Raw genomic sequence first — 22005 nt, 5'->3', positions numbered from 1 at the left:
GATTCCCTACAAGTGGCCCTTCCAGAATAGGGTGAAGTACAGAGAGGCGAGGACATTCTGCAGGGTTGTAATATGAGTTTTTCAGTCTTCAGACCCAAGGATGCCAAATCAGCACCTTGTAATTCTTTTAATGCAACTTAAAGCAAACACGCACTCTCTTTTTGCTAAGCACCTGCTGCAGTACACATCCCCAACTGCAACTTTTTAATGACTAATATTTCCTAAGGATTTCATTCACGCTTGGAAACAGTGGGTGTATAGAGAAGCCATATTAGGCATTAATAGGACCAAGCATAACAGCGCCCGCTGCTGCTCCTGCTACTACTTCTCCTAAAGTGGTACCAACTAATCTCTTTAATGGCTGGAGAAGAATTAAGGCTTTGATTTGTCCCACTGCAGAAACACAGGTAATTCCCCCATGCAGGCCGGGGAGGAAGGATCCCCTGCCCTGCCAGAAGACTGGCCTGAGGGCTGGCTCTTGTGTGGGTGGCCAGCCAACACCCAGAGTGGAAGTGGAGTCATGTAGGGAATGGAGCTGTGGGATCCCCCTGAATGAGAGTCTGTCTAGGGACCTGCATTGCCTTAATTCCTGGCAGTGACCAGTGCACTGCAGGCCAATAATGGGAGGACCCTGTGCTCTCTTAAAGCTATTGTACCAATGAATATTTCTGTACATCCTGTCCTGGCAATGGTGAAGATTGGCATGGCGGAGGCAGCAGCTGGCTTCTCTCAAGGCAAGTCCAATCCAAACGGGAGTGTGATTGCCTGGGCACCTTTTGGGAGCATATCTGTGTATGGATGCATGGCATATAACAGGCGTGCTATGGGGAAACCACATGGCAGTCAGTACACCACAGAGATGGTCTATTAGCCAAGCTAGTACATCTCCTTCTCCAGTCTGGAAGGGTAGAGGAGGCTTGTGAATTTGAAATTAGAAATCTGCCTCTTCTAGATGATGATATTTTGTAACAGCACCAGGACCTTGCAAATACATAGTCAGGAACATTGCCGTGCATTGCTCTAATACCTCATCCTGCAGTCAAAGAAGCTCTTGAATATCCTGAGTAATTGAATTGAATATCCTGAGTCTATTGCAAATCTTCCCATATTAAAGTTGGAGATTCCCTCTACCAGGCTGTGTCCCAGCAGTGTTCCCTTGAACTCCCTTCACATTTTACCACCATCTCTTTTTAACCCCCCCTCCCCAACTCACTTTTTCTTCCCCACTAGTGCCTGGGGACCTCATCACCAACATTAAGAAGAGGGGGGCGTCGTGATGAAAAACGCTTCCATCCTTTCGGTTCCTTCCTTGCTCCCCTTGCCTCCCTCCTTCCCACAAAGGCATCTTAAGTATTCCTCTGCACCACAAAAGAAAGATGCCAAAGGTTCTAGGATGGAAAGGGTTAAACTCAGGCGAGCACTAGCTCCAACACAGTTAATCCATATAAAGCTCATGGATTTCTCTGCAGTGATCTTTGTGGTTGTCATTTGCATTTTTTTCCTTTTGTGAAATCTTTTCTTCTTCCCTTTTACACTCATATGCATGTGGAAATTAGCATATTGTACCGAGAGTAGGAGATGTAAGAAGCCGACCCCCTGCTGTTCAGTGGATTGTGCAATCTGCAGGCGGCATCAATTTTTCAGCAGTCTTCTCATTACAGTCAGGGAACCGCACAGCTCCCGGTTCCACGCAATCCCTAGTGGTCCTGCAGACTAGCATATGGGCTGTCAAATAGCTCTACCAATACTTTCATAGTACTAATACCCTTGTTTATGCTTCCACCATAATTAAAATCATGGTCTTAATACAGTCTAGGCTTTGCATTACTAATTATATGTGGTACAGTGGGATAATCATGTCAGCAGGCTCCGACACTGATGCGTGACAGCAATTTACTAACCTTACAAGAGGCCCGTTAGCCCTCTGGCCTATTCTGCCTTGCAAACGCGGAGAAGAAGGGGCTGTAGAGAAGCTAAGTCTAATAACTAGAAATAATATTTTTTTAAAAATAACTAAATATTACAGCACAATAAAGATGTCCTCGGGTGTCAAACTCTGTGGTTGTCATAGTGATGTGTGCCTTATTAAGAGGGTGGTGTTCATTCCTGCAGCTAATCTTATAATGAGGCTAGCTCATTATGAGACCAAGGATGGTTCCTTCCCCCAACCCCCCGCTTTTCCATTTCTTTTAATAGGGTTGAACTTTTGGTGCAATCCCTTCCCCCATCCCTTGCCAAATCAACTTTTAAAGATATAAATGCAGTTAGGGGTACTGCCTGGGAGAATGGAATTTCCTAGAATGGCCAGAAATAGTCTGGTTATTTTCTGACTTTCCCCTCTTTGTGCATGGGTGTGCACAAAGCTACTTTGGCCACCCTGGGTATCTGGTCCCTGTACTCACGAAAATTGCAGATTGGGGGGTTTAATGTGATCAGTTGCTTTGCCTTTATTTCTGCACCTGTTTCTGCTGCCTGACCATTTCCAGCCAATATCCTTGAAAGAGTCAATGACACCCTTTCGCATCAGGCACATGGCTTAATGAAACCTCCTTTTCTTATCGTTAGCCACTTTGCATTTTTATATAACACCATTAACCAGGATACTGACTCACTTTTAATTACATTCTGGGGTTGGTGCACTGTAGTTATTCTCCCCTGCCCCCAACCAATCCAATTATCACAGTTTGTCACACAAGGACTGGTGGTCCTCTACAGATTCACACCACCTGCAATATTGTAGGGTCTGATTCTTTGCAAAGTCAGTAAAATGGTAGATTTACAGCTGCATGGGTAAAGGTTTGCGGGATCAGAGTCCTTCCCAGCTCTGGCCCCTCCCCCAGTTCAGATTCTTTGTTTTACTGCCTGCTTGCCAGAACATTTTTTTTAAAAGTCAGTTGTAAAATTATGTTGTTTGAAGCTCTAGAATTTGAAAACAGCTTAAAATTTTTTTTGTAAAATAGATTGACCTCTGGAGAGACAAGCTGTGTATTAAATTAAAATCAGAACCGAAATGGCCCAGATAGAGTATAAGGACTGGCTCAGCCAGTTGCTCTGAAAAGTGGAAGTCAGTGGGACTTGTTCAGTTAGGCCTTCAGGAAAGCACTTAAAAGTTGATGGTTAAATCCCATTGACCTCAATGAAATATATGGTGTTTTCCTGAATCAGGACCATAAAGCCTGATCGAAAGCTCATTGAAGTCAATGGAATGACTCCTCTGGTCTTCAGTGGGCTTTGGATCAGCCCTAGGACTAGGCCCTTAAACATTCCAAATGTGGGTTTATAATGTATTTGCCAGTTCAGCTTTAACTGCTTTTCTGCTATGTTCCCCCGTGGCTTCTGTTCTGCAGCTGATGGTGGTAACTTTCTTGTAGCGCAGCCAGTAGCATTCCAGAATCTTGGCACTTTATCAAGGATGTACCAGCATGCTGGGCAACACTGGAGGTATGCTTTGGCCCCTCACCAGCTACATAAGACAATGCACAAGAGGATTTCACTGGATCGCATTTTCTTGTAAGAGAATATTTATGCATTCAGCCATCTTTCTGCTATGTTCATTTAGCTCATTACTAGAAATATAAGAAATAGAGTAAACCCTCTTGAATTTCCACTTTGCTAATCTGCACACATGATAATTTGCTTATAGAAGAGGAAGCCGCTCTCCATTTCTCAGTGAAGATCTAATAGGAGAGAGCTCAGGACAGCTCTCATTATTAAGACTTCATTAATTTGAAACATGGGGCCTGATTCTTCATTGTGATATTTCAGTTTTAGACCACTGTAGCTCCACAGAAGCCACTTAAGACTATGCTTACCTTTGGGCATGTGCTTAAATGAAATTTTGCTGATTAGGGTTGGGTTTTAGCACAGGCTTAAAGTTAAGCTTGTGCTTAAGTGCTTTGATAAACTGTACCTTAAAGCTGAAAAAGAAGGGAGCTGGGATGCTGAAACACAGGAGACCGCTTCATAAATTAAAGGAGTAGAAATGCTCATGAAAATTCAGCAGTACAATTAAATTTAATCCCAGGCCCATGTACCATGCATGGCTGACGGGTGCAGCAGATAGTCCAAAATTTCACTGATATAAACCATATGACAAGAATAATAGTTTCAGTGCTTGTGCACTAAAAAATAAAAATCCATGCTCTATTTATATTTGAATTCCCCAACATCTCTCCTACAGTAACCTAGGGCAGAAATGGAATACAGAATCTTGTTCAACATCTATGTCAACTTCATTGGATTCTCCCTCCAAGACTCTAGTGAATAGAGCAAGCACTTAGTGGCCTTCTGCACCAGCAGTTCTCCCCCTATGGGGACTGAAATAGATTTTCTTCCTCTTGACATGTGAAGATCCAGAGTGTGGAGCTTGACCCATTGCCCAAGACATTGCGCTGATACCAACAGCAGGAGGAATATGGGAGGCAGCAGGGTCTTTTGTCAGTGAAAGTGGCAGCATGACCAGGGGTATAGGAATGCTGCAGACTATAATGAATGAAGATGAAGACTTGTTCAGGTATTTTATGGGGTCAAAAAGGGCCAGGTCTGGCTATAAAAGTCAAATGTGGCCTCCAAAGCATTAGCCAACTGAGCTGTTTGTTTATTTCCCACTGAGATAGATTTAAAAGAAAGGACCACATTTTTAAGGGGGAGATGATAAACCATTGGAACAAAGTGCCAAGGGAAGAAGTGGATTCTCCATCTGTTGAAGTCTTCAGATCAAGACTGGATGTCTGTCTGGAAGCTATGTATCAGTCAAACCCATGTTGTTGGGCTCAGTACAAGGGTAACTGAATGAAATGCTGTGGCCTGTGAGATACAGGTCAGACCAGATGATCTAATGGTCCCTTCTGGCCTTCAGATCTATGAAGCTATGAAAAAAATATTATTGCAAATAGCTGATGTGCCTGTAAGTAAAAAGGCCACAAATGCCTGCAAATGATGACAAATGCCATGGAAGGACACAGGGAATTTGGGAAAGAGGACTTACTATGGCCTTGGTTCAACAAGGCATTTAGGCACATGCACAAACGTGTATGTGTGAGTGGTGCCACTGAAGGTCATTACTTTGCTGAATTGGGACATAAACCAGTATCACAAAATGTTCTTGACATTCTGTTTTGGCAAACAAAAAAATCACCTGTTTCCATGGGATTCTGAAGAGGGGGAAAATTAGAATTTGGGGCACTTTTAGACTCTTCTGGGGAGTTGCAGAAGGCTCTGTACCTTAGATTGTAGAGATGCCTGCTGCAGATTGAGGGTGATAACTATAGTGATCCATCAACGACTACTTTTGATTAGTATTTTTAATTTGCTGTGAGTGATGGGTGCCAGAATAGCAGCCCTGGAGAATAAAGCCCTGTGTTTATATGCAAAACTGGTTCTTGCTGAGCACTGCAAGCTTCACTTCACTGATCTCCCAATGTGCTTTGACCTTACTTTTGAGGGACATTCTAGACGTAAAAGGGAAGTTCTTACAAACCCACATAGTACTTGGCTTCTCTGCTGAGACTGCCAGAAAAGGGGCCCAGTTAGTGCCAATTGTGATGACACTTTGTCACTACCAACTGGACTGAGTCCACCAAAGTATTGCACGGGGATCACCAAACATTCAACTGGTGGTAACTACTTTTAGACATCACTAATATGTGTGAGGATTGAACTGATGACCTAGAGAGCAAAGACTCCATACATCATTGCTCCTATCAGTTGAAGAGTAATATACAAATTACTCTTAGCAATCCGTTTCCTACTGGGGTATAAAAATCTCTATTGTAAAAATAACCAATTATGATAAAGGTGTAAAGGAAAAGGAAATCAAACTACTACCTAAAATGCAGAAGAAAATAATTCCTGGGAACACAGCAATTTTAACATTCTATTCTATTCACTCTTTGGGAGAAAAATCCGTCATCTAAAACAATGACAAAACCCGTTAAATCAGGACCTAGTACTTTTAGAAACCGATTGCAAGTTCAGGCTTTGGTAGATGTGGAAAAGTACAGATATACTGTTTTTAATCTTGATAAATAACTTTTCTTTTATCAAATCATCTCTTTTTTGGAAAGAGTTTCACTCTAGGTAGTAATGATAATTTGTGCACTTATCATTCTGTACTTTCCCAAGACAAGCAGTCAGCCATAGGATATAATTTAACAATTTATCAACCACAAGCTCATCCAGCCTTTTCCAGCCAAAAGGGCATTTTGTATTATTTAAGAGACTTCACCATACATTGTCGTCAATTTCAAACTTTATCAGCCCTGGTCATTAAAATGTTCAGTTTAACACTTCACTTTATAACCTAGAGATATTAAAACTCCATTGTACCACTAGTCCCATGGAATTAGCTATTGCTTGCTGCTGATTAAATAATTACCAAAAGGATTCAAACCACTAACATAATATCAAAGGAAGCAATCACAATTAATCACCAGTTACATATTTAATGTGGGCTAGTAATGGTGAAAAAAATGGATGCAGATGGCACCCTGTTCCTCCTCCTTTTGTCTTTAGATTGAAAGCTTTTTGGGGCAGTGAGGGGTTTGTACAGCACCTAGCACAATGGGGCCCCAATCCTGACTGTGGCCTTTGGGCACTATCTTATTTTAATAACAATAGTTTAATAGAACTTAGAGATGTAGGGAAGGAGTGCTGGATCACAGGATCAATCTCCCTGGACGTGCAATAAGTCGTCCTCCAAAAATGACATACCAGATCCAGCACTAGCTTGATGTTAAACGCAAGTGTTTCTTAGTAACATTTTTCTGGGTGCATATTATCATTATATGATCAATGTTGCATACATATCAACTCCATTAAAGAGTAAATATCCTTTTTTCCTAGTGAAGATAACTATTAATGCTGGGCTTTCCCTTGCCTCATGGATGCTACAGGCTAAGGAAGCCCTGACCACCTAAAATAGTGACTACAACATAGAGAAGCAACTACTACTCCCAAAAAAGAAACTTTCATTGACTGAAGTAGGAGCATTGGGCTAAAGTTAGAAGATACATGTGGGAAATGTGAGATCTCTTCCCTTGCACTACACTTAATTACCTTTTCCCTATAAAATCTTCTTAGCATGCCTCTTACCACATAGCAGCAGCTAATGTGATTGCATTCCACTTGGGGCCAGTAAGATGAACAACCTTCTCTGAGGCTGTAACTAAAGGGCAGAGCTGCTACAGAGCGTGAAACTGTGCTACTATCCCCACAAGGTTGAGACCATTTCTAGACCTACTGGCCAAGTACACTCTGGAACCCTCGGTTTCCAACCCGTCATGGGGCATCTTTCCTCTTATTTTCTTCTACATTGATGTTGTGAAGGCCAAAGCTATAACAGGGTTCAAAAAAGAACTAGATAAATTCATGGAGGATAGGTCCATCAATGGCTATTAGCCATGATGGGCAGGAATGGTGTCCCTAGCCTCTGTTTGCCAGAAGCTGGGAATGAGTGATGGGGCATGGATCACTTGATGATTACTAGGGCTGTCAAGTGATTAAAAAAATTAATTGTGATTAATCGTGTGATTAATTGCACTGTTAAACAATAATAGAATACCATTTATTTAAATATTTTTGGATGTTTTCTACATTTTCAAATATATTGATTTAAATGACAACAGAGAATAATACAAAGTGTACTTTAGTTTTGATTACAGGTATTTGCATTGTAAACCCTTCTCCCCCCCCCCCGAAACAGTATTTTTCAATTCACCTAATACCAAGTACGGTAGTGCAATCTCTTTATCATGAAAGTTGAACTTACAAATGTAGAATTATGTACAAAAAACTGTATTCAAAATTAAAACAATGTACAATTTTAGAGCTTGCAAGTCCACTCAGTCCTATTTCTTGTTCAGCCAGTCACTCCGACAAAAAAGTTTGTTTACATTTGCAGAAAATAATGCTGCCCGCTTCTTGTTTACAGTGTCACTGGAAAGTGTGAACAGATGTTTGCATGGCACTGTTGTAGCCGGCGTCACAAGATATTTACGTGCTAGATGCGCTCAAGATTCACGTGTCCCTTCATTCTTCAACCACCATTGCAGGGGACATGCATCCATGCTGATGATGGGTTCTGCTTGATAATGCTTTGACCAACGCATGTTCATTTTCATTATCTTAGTCAGATGCCACCAGCAGAAAGTTGATTTTCTTTTTTAGTGGTTCGGGTTCTGTAGTTTCTGCATCAGAGTGTTGCTCTTTTAAAACTTCTGAAAGCAAGCTCCACACCTCGTCCCTCTCAGATTTTGGAAGGAACTTCAGATTCTTAAATGTTGGGTTAAGTGCTGTAGCTATCTTTAAATATCACACATTGGTACCTTCTTTGTGTTTTGTCAAATCTGCAGTGAAAGTGTTCTTAAAATGAACAACATGTGCTGGGTCATCATCCGAGACTGCTATAACATGAAATATATGGCAGAATGCGGGTAGAACAGAGCAGGAGACATTCTCCTCCAAGGAGTTCAGTCACAAATTTAATTAACACAATATTTTTTTAACGAGTATCGTCAGCATGGACGCATGTCCTCTGGAATGGTGGTCAAAACATGAAGGAGCGTACAAATGTTTAGCATATCTGGCATGTAAATACCTTGCAATGCCAGCTACAAAAGTGCCATGAGAATGCCTGTTCTCACTTTCTGGTGACATTGTAAATAAGAAGAGGGCAGCATTATCTCCTGTAAATGTAAACAAACTTCTTTGTCTTAGTGACTAGCTGAACAAGAAGTAGGACTGAGGGGACTTATAGGCTCTGAAGTTTGACATTGTTTTGTTTTTGAGAGCAGTTATGTAACAAAAAAAATCTACATTTGTAAGTTGCAGTTTCACGACAATGAGATTGCCCTACGGTACTTGTATGAGGTGAATTGAAAAATACTATTTCTTTTATCATTTTTACAGTGCAAATATTTGTAATCAAAAATAATATACACTTATTTTAATTACAACACAGAATACAATACATATGAAAATGTAGAAAAACATCCAAAATATTTAATAAATTTCAATGGGTATTCTATTGTTTAACGGTGCAATTAAAACTGCGATTAATTGTGATCAATTTTTTGAGCTAATTGCTAGAGTTAACTGCGATTAATCAACAGCCCTAATGATTACCTATTTTGTTCATTCCCTCTGGGGCACCTGGCATTGGCCACTGTCAGAAGACAGGATACTGTGCTAGATGGACCTTTGGTCTGACCCAGTACAGCCATTCTTATGTACATTTCATTCAAAATGTTTCCCTGATGAAGAACTGAACTGGGAATTAATTAAAGAGAGACATTCAAATCCTTTTTTTAAAAAAAAGTTTGTATAGGGGTTTTTCTTTTTGGTACCACTCTTCATTGTTTGCAGTACCCTCTCAGGCGCTTGCAAATTAGGTCTCTGGGGGTGATGTGTTTCTGGCAAGGATGTGCTGCTCCGCTGCTCAGAATAACTGGCAAGCTGATGACATGCATGTAGTAGTTTCTTTTCTTTCAGAGAATTTCCCTTGTGGAAGCTGGTGTCGGGTTCCTCCCCTGTGTTTGCAGTAGTGAACTGTTGGTGATCGCTCTCCCTGCTTTTTTGAGCATAAATCCAATGTCTTTATTATGTCCATGAAAGAGCACACTGGACATTGGATTTATGGCTCATTACAACAATAACCCTCCCTCCACTAACCCTCCGTTATCCTACAACTGCCCATTTCAGCTTGAATGGTCTCCTGCAACATGTGTTAACTCCTTATCCCTTCCACTTTGTGTTTAGCTGTGACACTCTGAGTCCCTTGCCCAGACCTGAAGACAGTTGTGTATACTCAAAAACTTTTCTCTCTCTCCCCAACAGAAGTTGGTCCAATAAAAGATATTACCTCACCCACTGTCTCTCTTTAATATCCTGGGACCAATATGGCTACAACAGCACTGAAGACAGTCATTTAGGGAGGTGATGTTCCTATGCTGACAGAAAAACTTCTTCTATCAGCATCTGCTGTGACTTCACTAAGGGGCTCTACCAGGATAGCTATACCGCCAAAGCATTTGTCGTGTAGACGAGGCCAAAGGTCTTGTGACTATTTCTCTTTTCCTGTGCACACATCGCTTAAATTGAATGCTAGCTTGGCCGTTGCTCTCTCAAACACAGGCAAAGACTGATGCTTCTATTGACCCTATAAGTCCCAAGATAGTCAGTGCAGGTGAGGTGTGCATTTCCTTCTGGTGATCAATTTGTGATCAATTTGCATGCTAGCCTCTGCCAGCCTTTGGACTGATAAAATGAGTGTGGAGGTCACCCTTTCTACTCTGTCCAGTAAAATGTCCAGCAGAGCAATGTACTGATTCTGGGACCACCTGCCCATTCCAGAAAGTTGCACAGGGTCATTTAGTGCTGAGTGGTAGAGAAATCACAGTCTGAAGCAGAATCATACAGAGTTCAACCTATTTTGTCTGTAGATAACAAGGTGATCTTGAAATGTATTTGCCAAACCACCATTCAGCCATTGAACATGGAGTTCATTCTCTTCTTGCTTACACCATCTTCAATGATTTTATGCCTGATTCTATACCAGTGCAAATGAGAAGAAAAATCAGGCCTCAAATCTGCATCTCCAAACTATACAGAACTGGAAGGAAAATCATGAATCACGCCCTGGCCTGGAGGAGATTAAAAGGAGCATTGGTGAGAGCATTTCTCTGCCACAGTCTTTGCAGAGAGGGTATTAACCATCATTCACTGTCATAACTTTGGGACCGGCTGTTTGCGTCTTCATATCTGTTCACCTCCCAGAAAGTTTACAGGTGTTTTTGTTGGAAGTGCATTCAACTTTACTTATAAAGGACCACAAGGAGAACGTTTTTTAAAATAATCCTCCCAAAGTGTAGGACAAAAGCCCCGCCCCAGGTGGCTTAAGTTCCCTAGCAGGTCAGCAGATTCCCTTGACATGGAGCTAGATTTTCAAAAGAGCTAAGGGCCAGATTTTAAAATGCTCAGCATCCACCAATCTGCATCAGATTTTCAAAAGAACTCAGTGCCCATCTAGGCATCTAAATAAGGAGCAGATTTTCAAAAGCTCTGGGCATCCAGCAGCTCCCATTTTTTGACACTTACGGCGGGATATTCAAAAGAGGCCTGTGCTGAGCCCTTTTGAAAATCTGGCGCTGGCCGTGGTTTCTGAACGGAGCCGGGTGACATTTTTCAGAAGAATCATTTATTCTCCAAAAGGTGCAGTTTCAGCAGACCCAAAACCATTTGTGAATTCAACCTGATAGTTTTGGCCAGGGAAAAGATTTACAGGGCCAACAACTGTACGTATGTGTGCCTCCCCTTTATAACCATTTAGCTCAATGGTTAAGGCTCTTGCTTGGATGTGGGAGACCCAGGTTTGACTCCCCACACTAGAGCAGAGACTTGAAATCCCCTCTCTGTTCTTCCAGCTGAGTGCCATAACCCCCCAAGCTATTGGTTGTTCTGGGTGAGGTGCTTTCAGTGTCTCCTGCTGAAGCTGGTCTACTTTGTATACAAATGTAAATATTCATTGTTCCAAAGACAGGGAGGGTGGACTTTCAAGTTGGGTTATAAGGTGCTCATCTGAGAGGTAAGAGATGTGGATTTAAATCCCTCCTCTGAGCCAGGCAAAGAAAGAAACTGACTCTACATCTCCTACCTCCGAGGTAGGTGCCTTAATCACCAGGCTGTTGAGTCATTCTCTGTACCCTAAGGAATACTTAAGTATTTATGCAAAATGGAACAGCTTCAATAGAGGAGATTGAAAGCAACACACCCCAGAACCAAGTGGTCAGAGCACTCCCCTAAGAGGGGAACCACTCAAGCTCAAGTCACCACCCCAGCATAAAGACTCTAATGTGAGTCTTCAACCTCCCAGCTGAGTGCTCTGATCATAGGCTAAAGCCACACATCAGGTCTGTGTTCCCAAAATGGACTTTTCTAATTAGCTGCCAAATTATGGATATTTTCAGACCTGATCTAAAGATTTTCCTTGATTTTTCAGCTTGCTAGCTGAATTGAAAAATCAATTATTCACCCCACTCTATTTTTCAGGTCTTTTGAAAGTATGACTCTTGGCTGTTATGCAGCTAAATGTAGATAACTGAGGAGAGCAACATGAATCCACAAATGATCATGGGGGAAAGTCAGCTAGATATATATCCTGTTCGTTCTTGGGGTTTTCAGTGGAACATGGTAGCAGAAATAACGCATGTTGTATTCCAAGCATCCCCAGAAGTACCTTAGTTGGTGAAGTCGGCTAAAATTTCAGGACTGTGGGCACTGACATCATTTGCAACCCACACATGTAGATCTGCATAAGCACTCTGAGCACTGATTTCAAAGTCTGGGATATAAAACTCTGAAATCTTTTTTAATAGTCTTCTTGCAACTCAAGCTAAGTGACAGCACCTTTGCATGAGCCACATTTAGTTTTTCAGTCAGACTTCCAGACTGCTTTTTTCAAGCTACCTGGTTTTATACAACCCTTCCATATCACAAGCTCTTAGCAATAAACTATGCTTGTAGTGTGGGTTGTAAGGAACTGAACAGACATTCTTTACTGAGACAACTAGAAACAGACAGAGCTCTGTAGTTCTCTAGCTGCCAAGCTAACTAAGCACAGCCTGTGATGTCACCACATCAGGTTTCCTAACTCATAAACTGGAGTAAGCATGCATGGAAGAGATTGCTGCTTATTCACTACAAAGTTTGAATGAAGACTATGGGGGATATTTTTTTCAAGTGTCTCCTAGAAAACATAACAGGTGAATTTACTTGTGGCTGTGTGAATATTAGAAGACATTTGAGATCCTATGTAATCATTCTGCCCCAGAACGCTATGAGCTGAACTCAATGAACCCTCTGGGTTCAATATAAAATGAAATGGTCCCTATTTCACCTTTTCTCTATGGAGAAATTTATTTGGTAAGAATTGTTGGACAGCCGAAGCCCTTGTGCTCTAGCATTTAGAATGCTCTGCAGGACTCCCATGAGAGCTGTACTCAGGACTGCTGGCTCTCTGAGACCTCAGACTCTCTCTTTCATTGTCATCTCAGCACTTCACCAGAGATTTTGACTGTCAGTACTGCAAAAAGCTAGCAAAACCACTTTCCTGTAATTATGGAAAATAATAGGCTCAACCAAAGAACGGCACAGTTCCCAGGGGCTTGAGATACAGAACACTTGGGGCAGTAAGGTACCGTGGAAAGATAGTTAAAATGCTGAGGCAGCACCAGATCCTCCAGACTCGCCTGCGATCAGCTGGCACGTTGGGTGGTTTGTGCTTGTGTCAATGATCTAAGGCTAGCAGCAATGTCTTCATGCTGTGCTAGTTTGAATATGTGGTCAGGCTGGCACAATGTACCTCAGAGCCTCTTTATTGGTCAGGGCAAAGCCCTTCAGGTTTCTTCCTATTTCTGGCTCCCTCCCTCCACTCCTGTGTAATAACCTTAGAAGTCCTGGTGCGTGCACATCTCTCCATGGAAGAATATTTATGATCACCTAATTCCCTTCTGATTCTCCTTCACACCTGCTGTGCTGTCATGGTTCATTAAACAGCCCAATGAAATCAGTGCATTTGGTGCACTCTACAGCATAACATACACATTCTGCCTGAATATAATGGAGTCATTCAGCAGCAGTCAAGAGATGAAAACAAAACCGGTGTACCTGGCTTTCCCTTATTTCCCTACAAAGGACTCCTGTGTGCCACCAGAAGCCATTACTAGCAGCCACTATCCTTGTCCCACAGTATCACTGTAAAGCTATTGAGGTATGCATGGGCTTTTAAATATTCTACTACATATGTTTTTTATTTCATTTTTTTCTCTCTTTTTTTTTTTTTTTTTAAGTCAAGTGGCCTGGAAATAGAACAGATTGTCCCTGGACTGTTCACAGACTCCATAGTTCAGCAGCTGTCATTCGCTTGGCTTTTTTCCCCCCTGCAGGAATGACGATAACCTGTGGGCAAGAGGAACAAACCGAGTTAGGAAGGGCTGGGGGAGGTTCTGAAATTGCCCTTGGCTGTGCCTTCACATCCAGAATCTCTCTTTTCCCATCTCTCAAAATTTATTGCGATCATTTGTTATTTTCTGGGACGACAGGCCAACAAACAGCAAGCAAAGTATATATATTTTGCACAGCAGAACAAAAGTGGTTTCCAGTGCAGGGCAGCAGCAGCAGCAAAGAAGTCCGGTATTACAGTATTTATATTCACTGTGCATTGTGGGAGGGGGGCGGAAATCAATGCTGCAATCAGCTATTCAGAAATGATCCATTTTTTCTAACTCCTAACATTTAAAAAGTGAAAAGGAGTCAAAGTAAATTTGAACATGTGAAGAGTTTTGGAAAGTGAAAATAAAATGCTATCTATGGTATGTGCACGCCCACGCACACAGAACCATGGCTGTATGGTTCAGTGAACCTCTGTTCAGCTTATACCAACAATTTCCCAGGGTGAAGTCTCTGTGCAAGAGCCCACACAAAGCCCAGGTATCTCAATAGTCCTGAACGTATGGCTTCAGTGAAACATAGGTGATTCACAGGCCTCCTGTTGGCCCTCTGCAAGGGTGGATATAATTTTTTTTAAAAATCCTTCCTTAATTGAAGCTATTTTTGCCATTGATGTCAATGAGAGCAGGATCAGGCCCAGATACTATGCTTAGGTGATCAGTAAACCGATGCCTCACAAAACATGTGTTGTATGTACATTGCACATTGCATTATGCATGCTGTGGCCTAAGAGTCCTTCTGTTTGTAAACTCTAAGCATGTGCAAAGTGATAAAAGATATTTGACAAGCTAACAGAACAGAAATCACAAAATATGGAAGATTAGTTACTAGAGGTGTTCCAGAATTGCAATAAGATGAGGATATTGATACAAATTATTCACTAATGCTTGAGGTACAGAGGCCCAAAGATTGCAACCAAGATCTCTTTAGTATTTTGTTTTCAAATACTTTGTAAATAAACCTATGGTCTAATACTAAACGAGTTACATTGCCATCAAACTGGTGTAACACATTGGTGAATTACTCCCATCCCTGACTTCATAGATTCTAAGGTTAGAAGGGACAACTGTGATGATCTAGTCTGACCTCCTGTATAACGCAGGCCATAACATTTCCCTGAATTAATTCTTCGAGCTAGAGCAAATCTTCTAGAAAAAAAATTCAATATTGATTTTAAAGTCACCAGTGATGGAGAATCCACCACAACCCTTACTAAAGTTATTCTAATGATTAATTACCCTTGTGGTTAAGGATTTGTACCTTATGTCTAGTCTGCATTTGTCTAGCTTCAACTTCCAGCCTACGATGGGGGTGACTACCTTACAGAAGGTCTGAGTAGAGAGAAAGGGCCAATTAACCCTGTGACGGGCTGCACCGAGGGGAAAGGGACATAGGTAGTGGAGCAGAAGACTGCCTGGGACAGTCATCCAGTGATCAGGGATGACTGTCCAATATCATTCATGAGACCAAAGACAAACTGCCTCCTGCCAATCCCACCCCTACTCTTTTTTGATAGCTTCGGTTTCCTTCCCAGCTGAATCCTGCTGAAATCTGGAAGTTGAAGAATTATACAGCAGGAACATCAGTGCTCATTCCCTGAACATTTTAAGAACAGAGCAGTGAGGCCAAAGGAGGGGAGATTCCCATCCAATTGTCATTACCAGTTTTGTGCTTCACTGCAAAGCTGTCCACTGCCATGGCTCCTGCAATCACTTGAGGCATAGCGAATAGTTACTGCCACATGTCATTTCTGACTAGGTTCACAACAGATGGCAGCATCTCAAAGCTTACTCTGCATCTCTCCACATTACCTGGGAGATTCCCTCCAACACCCCAAACGTCGGAAGCCTTTGGAAGCAAAGACAAGAGCACAGTGCCAAGTTACGGCAGAACACCAGTGTTCTGCCTGAGTGATGTAACATTCTAAAGCTGACGTCACTGACATGACACATGCAGCGCGGGGCATAGAGAGAGCAGGCAGAGGCCTGTCACACTGGGAGTCCAGCCAAATAAATCAAAGGTTAGAGCTTAATTGTTGTAAGAACGTGACCTTACTAGCTGAAGCAAAAAAGCAAAAACAAAACACAACAAAAAAAAGAAACCGGGATATGCCCAAGGGCAGGTAGTTCTCCAGCACAACCCTTGTTGTAAGCAAACTAGCAGTTCAGCGATCTGATCCTGTCCCAGTAAGTGTCGAAGCTCATTTCTGCAAGGAACCTCTTTCCTCGCTGCAAGACAGCAGCTTCCCAGAGGCAATGGCAACCCACGACCTGCTCTGCAGCAATGCAGCCTGTTCATTTAAATAAATGCTGTTCGAGTACCATGCACCAACTCAGTACCTGCCACAAGCCTCCCCAATATTGCAGACCTGCCATTTTAGTTCCATCTTAGTTTGTCCATTGCACAGCACCTTAACACAATGTAAAGGGAAGCATTTACCCCAGGAAAAATCGAGTGCAACACAGGGGAAAGCTCAGAGAAGCAGGAATAGGAGAAGAATGGGATGCTGTGGTTGTGTGTCTTTTCCAAAAGGAGCAAATTCTTTGGCTCTAATAGGTCATGTTGAATCCAGGAAGTGGCAGGCTATTAATAGAAGCAAGTCACTATAAAAGCATGCAAATGGAAGGTGAGGCATATTACATACATTTTTGTATATTAAGGGACAAATATTCAGTCTGGGTTATACCAGGCCTCTATTTTTTGAGTGTGGAAGTTTTGCTCTCACAGTTGTTTGTGCTTTGAATTATTTGTAGCTGCAGTTTAGGTCACTAAGGTGTCTCGAGGGCTTAATTGCAGGCACAAATAATTGAAGGTGCAAAATTGCATCTAGTGACTTGTTACTAGTGATTTGTGTCACTAGAAGAGAAGTCACTGATGGAAAAATCTATACATAGGATTCATGATCAATTTAACAAATATGTCTGCAAAACAACAGCTATTTACCTAAAACATATACACACAAACACCTCTAAATTCACCCCCCCCTTTTTTTTTAAATGGAAAAGGCCAGTAAATTTTAACAAGGCTTTTCCCATCTGAAAAATATTCTGGGCCTGATCCTCCTCTCACATCAGTTTTACGCTGTGGTGTAATGGAGGTACTCCTGATTTACCCCAGTGCGAGGGGAGAATCAGGCCCTTATTCTGCTTTGTTTTTTCCTATCATAGAATCATAGAATATCAGGGTTGGAAGGGACCCCAGAAGGTCATCTAGTCCAACCCCCTGCTCAAAGCAGGACCAATTCCCAGTTAAATCATCCCAGCCAGGGCTTTGTCAAGCCTGACCTTAAAAACCTCTAAGGAAGGAGATTCTACCACCTCCCTAGGTAACGCATTCCAGTGTTTCACCACCCTCTTAGTGAAAAAGTTTTTCCTAATATCCAATCTAAACCTCCCCCACTGCAACTTGAGACCATTACTCCTCGTTCTGTCATCTGCTACCATTGAGAACAGTCTAGAGCCATCCTCTTTGGAACCCCCTTTCAGGTAGTTGAAAGCAGCTATCAAATCCCCCCTCATTCTTCTCTTCTGCAGGCTAAACAATCCCAGCTCCCTCAGCCTCTCCTCATAACTCATGTGTTCCAGTCCCCTAATCATTTTTGTTGCCCTTCGCTGGACTCTCTCCAATTTATCCACATCCTTCTTGAAGTGTGGGGCCCAAAACTGGACACAGTACTCCAGATGAGGCCTCACCAATGTCGAATAGAGGGGAACGATCACGTCCCTCGATCTGCTCGCTATGCCCCTACTTATACATCCCAAAATGCCATTGGCCTTCTTGGCAACAAGGGCACACTGCTGACTCATATCCAGCTTCTCGTCCACTGTCACCCCAGGTCCTTTTCCACAGAACTGCTGCCTAGCCATTCGGTCCCTAGTCTGTAGCTGTGCATTGGGTTCTTCCGTCCTAAGTGCAGGACCCTGCACTTATCCTTATTGAACCTCATCAGATTCCTTTTGGCCCAATCTTCCAATTGGTCTAGGTCCTTCTGTATCCTATCCCTCCCCTCCAGCGTATCTACCACTCCTCCCAGTTTAGTATCATCCGCAAATTTGCTGAGAGTGCAATCCACACCATCCTCCAGATCATTTATGAAGATATTGAATAAAACCGGCCCCAGGACCGACCCTTGGGGCACTCCACTTGATACTGGCTGCCAACTAGACATGGAGCCATTGATCACTACCCGTTGAGCCCGACAATCTAGCCAGCTTTCTACCCACCTTATAGTGCATTCATCCAGCCCATACTTCCTTAACTTGCTGACAAGAATACTATGGGAGACCGTGTCAAAAGCTTTGCTAAAGTCAAGAAACAATACATCCACTGCTTTCCCTTCATCCACAGAACCAGTAATCTCATCATAAAAGGCGATTAGATTAGTCAGGCATGACCTTCCCTTGGTGAATCCATGCTGGCTGTTCCTGATCACTTTCCTCTCATGCAAGTGCTTCAGGATTGATTCTTTCAGGACCTGCTCCATGATTTTTCCAGGGACTGAGGTGAGGCTGACTGGCCTGTAGTTCCCAGGATCTTCCTTCTTTCCTTTTTTAAAGATTGGCACTACATTAGCCTTTTTCCAGTCATCCGGGACTTCCCCGGTTCGCCACGAGTTTTCAAAGATAATGGCCAGTGGCTCTGCAATCACAGCCGCAATTCCTTCAGCACTCTCGGATGCAACTCGTCCGGCCCCATGGACTTGTGCACGTCCAGCTTTTCTAAATAGTCCCTAACCACCTCTATCTCCACAGAGGGCTGGCCATCTCTTCTGCATTTTGTGATGCCCAGCACAGCAGTCTGGGAGCTGACCTTGTTAGTGAAAACAGAGGCAAAAAAAGCATTGAGTACATTAACACTATCCAAGTGTTCTGTTAATAATATTCATGGCAATGGCCAGGCAATACAATCCATAAGAGGCAAGTAATGTAGGGCTAGATTCTCTTTGAACCAAGTTCCCTTTCTAATGCCAGAGTAGCATAGAGGAACCTTAGTTTGAATGAAAATAAGGCCCTCTTGACAATTAAAACATAAGACAGATTTTTTTCTTCTTTTTAAATCAGGCTCAGAAAATGAAGCCAATTTAACTGCTCTCCTTAAGGCTAAAAGGAAAGGTTCCTGAGACTCTTTGGTGTTTTAATTAAAATGAGTTTTATTGCAAAATGTTTGTTCTTTTGTTGTACGCACGTATTGCCAGCTGGGTTGCTTAAGGAGTCTGAATAATACATATGCAGCATTGTACAGTAATTGTTTCCTGCCCTCAAAAATTCATAGATTATTGTTTGTGCAGCTGACAGTGGCTTTAATACAGGACTAGCCTATAGTTTCAAAAGGAGAGAAGGAGGGCTGTACATAGTATCATTGTTCCAAAAGCCACATACAAATGAGCAATCTCCATGTATCCAAACACGAATAAAGATGAATGTTGCCTCCACTAGGGAGGAAATGTTTTTGTCTCAGAAACCTGCCTTTCCTTTGGTTATATTTTAGTTATGCCAGGCTTGGGTCTGCAAATAGTAACAGAAAACCCCCCTCAAGTCTTTTGCAGGGACCTTGCAGGTTGCAGACCTCCCTAGTTGTGGGCTAAATGTGTATGTACAGAAAGTGTGCTGTATCAGAAGAAGTCTGTATTAGCAAGGGCCTGAGGGGGAGCCAACATCTGAGTTAGTAAAGATTGAGCAATCTCAGAGAAGGTTAAGGCAGGGAACCATCCTTCTTCACTAATTTAAAGTGCTCATGCAGGCATCATTGTATCACTAAGGCTGCTTAAACCTCCAGATGAAGTGAGCATTGGGAACTGGAGATAGGAAGGGAAGAAATGGTTCAAAGAGAGAAAATGGAAGAAGAGGAAGGAAGAGGGAGGAAAGGAACATAATGAAGGAGACTGAGAAAGAAAGGGAGGTAGAAGACAGAGAAGAAAGGAGTAGAAAGAAGGACAGAATGCAAAAGATAAAACCCTAGGAAAAGCACTGTTTTATATCATACACACATGCAAATACACTTCTAGAATCGATTGCCAGTACAGTACATTTATTCATCTCCAATAGAATGCAAACCACTTAAATTCCTCATCTAAGAGTAAGCCTACTGAACACCATTCTGCACACCTCCTAAACCTACAAAAGCTCATGTAAATTGTGCTAATGTATTACTAAGAACTTTTATAAGTGACTAGATCTGCCCTAACTTCAATAAACATGAGTGGCATATAGTCTTACGCCCCTTAAGTGAATCCCTTGTGGAGAAATAGATTTAACTGTGCTCAGTGGCTATGTTTTAAGGCCTTTCCCAGTATGTTCACTTACTGAATATAATGGAATTGTTGTAAGTACATTGCTGTGACATGAACTGAGACACAACAAACACATTCACTTAATGCATTAATCCCAGGTTATCCCTCTGTGTCACAAGTTTCATGCAGGGGAAAACATTCATATTTGATTACTATTCACTTAAAAGAATGTCACTCTCAGACAGGATTTCAGTACATCAGGGCACAGGACAAAGATAGTGTTGATTATTTCACGTTAAGTGGTTGATTGTTTGTTGGGTGGGCTTCGGTTTAAATTGTTGTTTGTGGGGCTGATTCTTCTCCCATTTATACTGGTATAACTCAGTAGACTTTAGCAGAGTTACAGATGATTCATATTGGTGTAAGTGAGAAGAGAATCAGGGCCAATTTTTTCTGAGGGAAGATCATACAAATAATATGGGACTGAATTAGGTCGTTCTCCCAAAAGTTGGCATTTCTGTCCCTTCGACAATTAAATCACTCCCATTATAAGACGGTCATGCCATTAAATCTTGGTGATACCAAAATTAGGCATAAAGTTCTCAATCTTAAAACCTACTATGGCCAGATAGCTGTCTTAAACACTTAACAAGGGATTCCCTCGATATAGAGGTAGAGTAAAGTTGGCATAGACATTCCTACATGCAGAAGGATTTTAGGTACACAAAAAGTAATAGCCCAGTTCTGACTTTGGCCAAACCACCATGGTTGGCTCCTCTACTCTTACAAAAACGTCAGGGTTCTTTAATGACCACAAGCGATCAGGATGTCTGTTTTATGTCTAACTAAACCACAGCATCTCCAAAATACCATGTCCACTGCACCACACTAGGGAATTGGCTTAATACTGACTTGGAAGGAAGAGTACCACTTACTGAACCACGAGTGCCAGTTCCTGCTGCTTCTACTTGTCCCTTCAATGGGCCCAGTCCCAAACCCCAGATCTGAACACTAAAAATAAACAACGTGTTACTATTGTAGAGCCAAAAGCTCCAGCCAAGACTGTACAGTGTCTAGCGCAACAGAGGTCTGTCTCTTCCTCCTGAAGTCTCTTCCAACCCTAATCTTCTATGATTTTAACAGGGACCCAAACCCACAGCAAGAGACAATCCTTGCCCTGAAACCAGAGCTTACAGAGGCAAGGCAGAGAGATGGGTGGAAGGAAGTATTATCCACACAGAGGCACAAAGTGATGAAATGACTTGCCCAAGGTCATGCAGGAAGTCTGGTAGAGATCTTTGGGTTCCAGGGCCTTAAAATACAAGAGAAATACATTATTTTGAATTTATGAGAAAATGGGCTCCAAGTCTGAAATTTGCAGCTATAAATAGGAATAGCTTCGATTGTTGACGGTCCTTTCTTAATTAAGTTTCTCATCCTCATGAATGTGCTCAGTATTCATTCTTTATAAAGGACATTCACTTTAAGAAATTTATTTGGTAGCACTGGCGTGCATGTTGTTCAATGTGCCATTACACGGGCACTCCATTGTAAAGCAGCAGCGGGTTAAAAGGCCCTACAACTTAAGTGTCACTTGTTTCATGCCCATGGATGGTATTTTATTTTCAGATTAATTAGATGTCACGTTTGCTTTGCAACGTTTGTTTTTTTCTGTTCCTTTCCTAGCGCTGCCTGTGCCTTTTTGCTCATCTTCTCTGCATGTATATAAAAAGGTCAGAAAAACAAATCAATGATGAAAAGGACCTCCTGCC

The sequence above is a fragment of the Lepidochelys olivacea genome (genome assembly GCF_965140295.1).
Source record: "Lepidochelys olivacea isolate rLepOli2 genome assembly, chromosome: 2".
NCBI classification, from domain to species: Eukaryota; Metazoa; Chordata; order Testudines; family Cheloniidae; genus Lepidochelys; species Lepidochelys olivacea.
Note: the sequence above shows the minus strand (reverse complement) of the source record.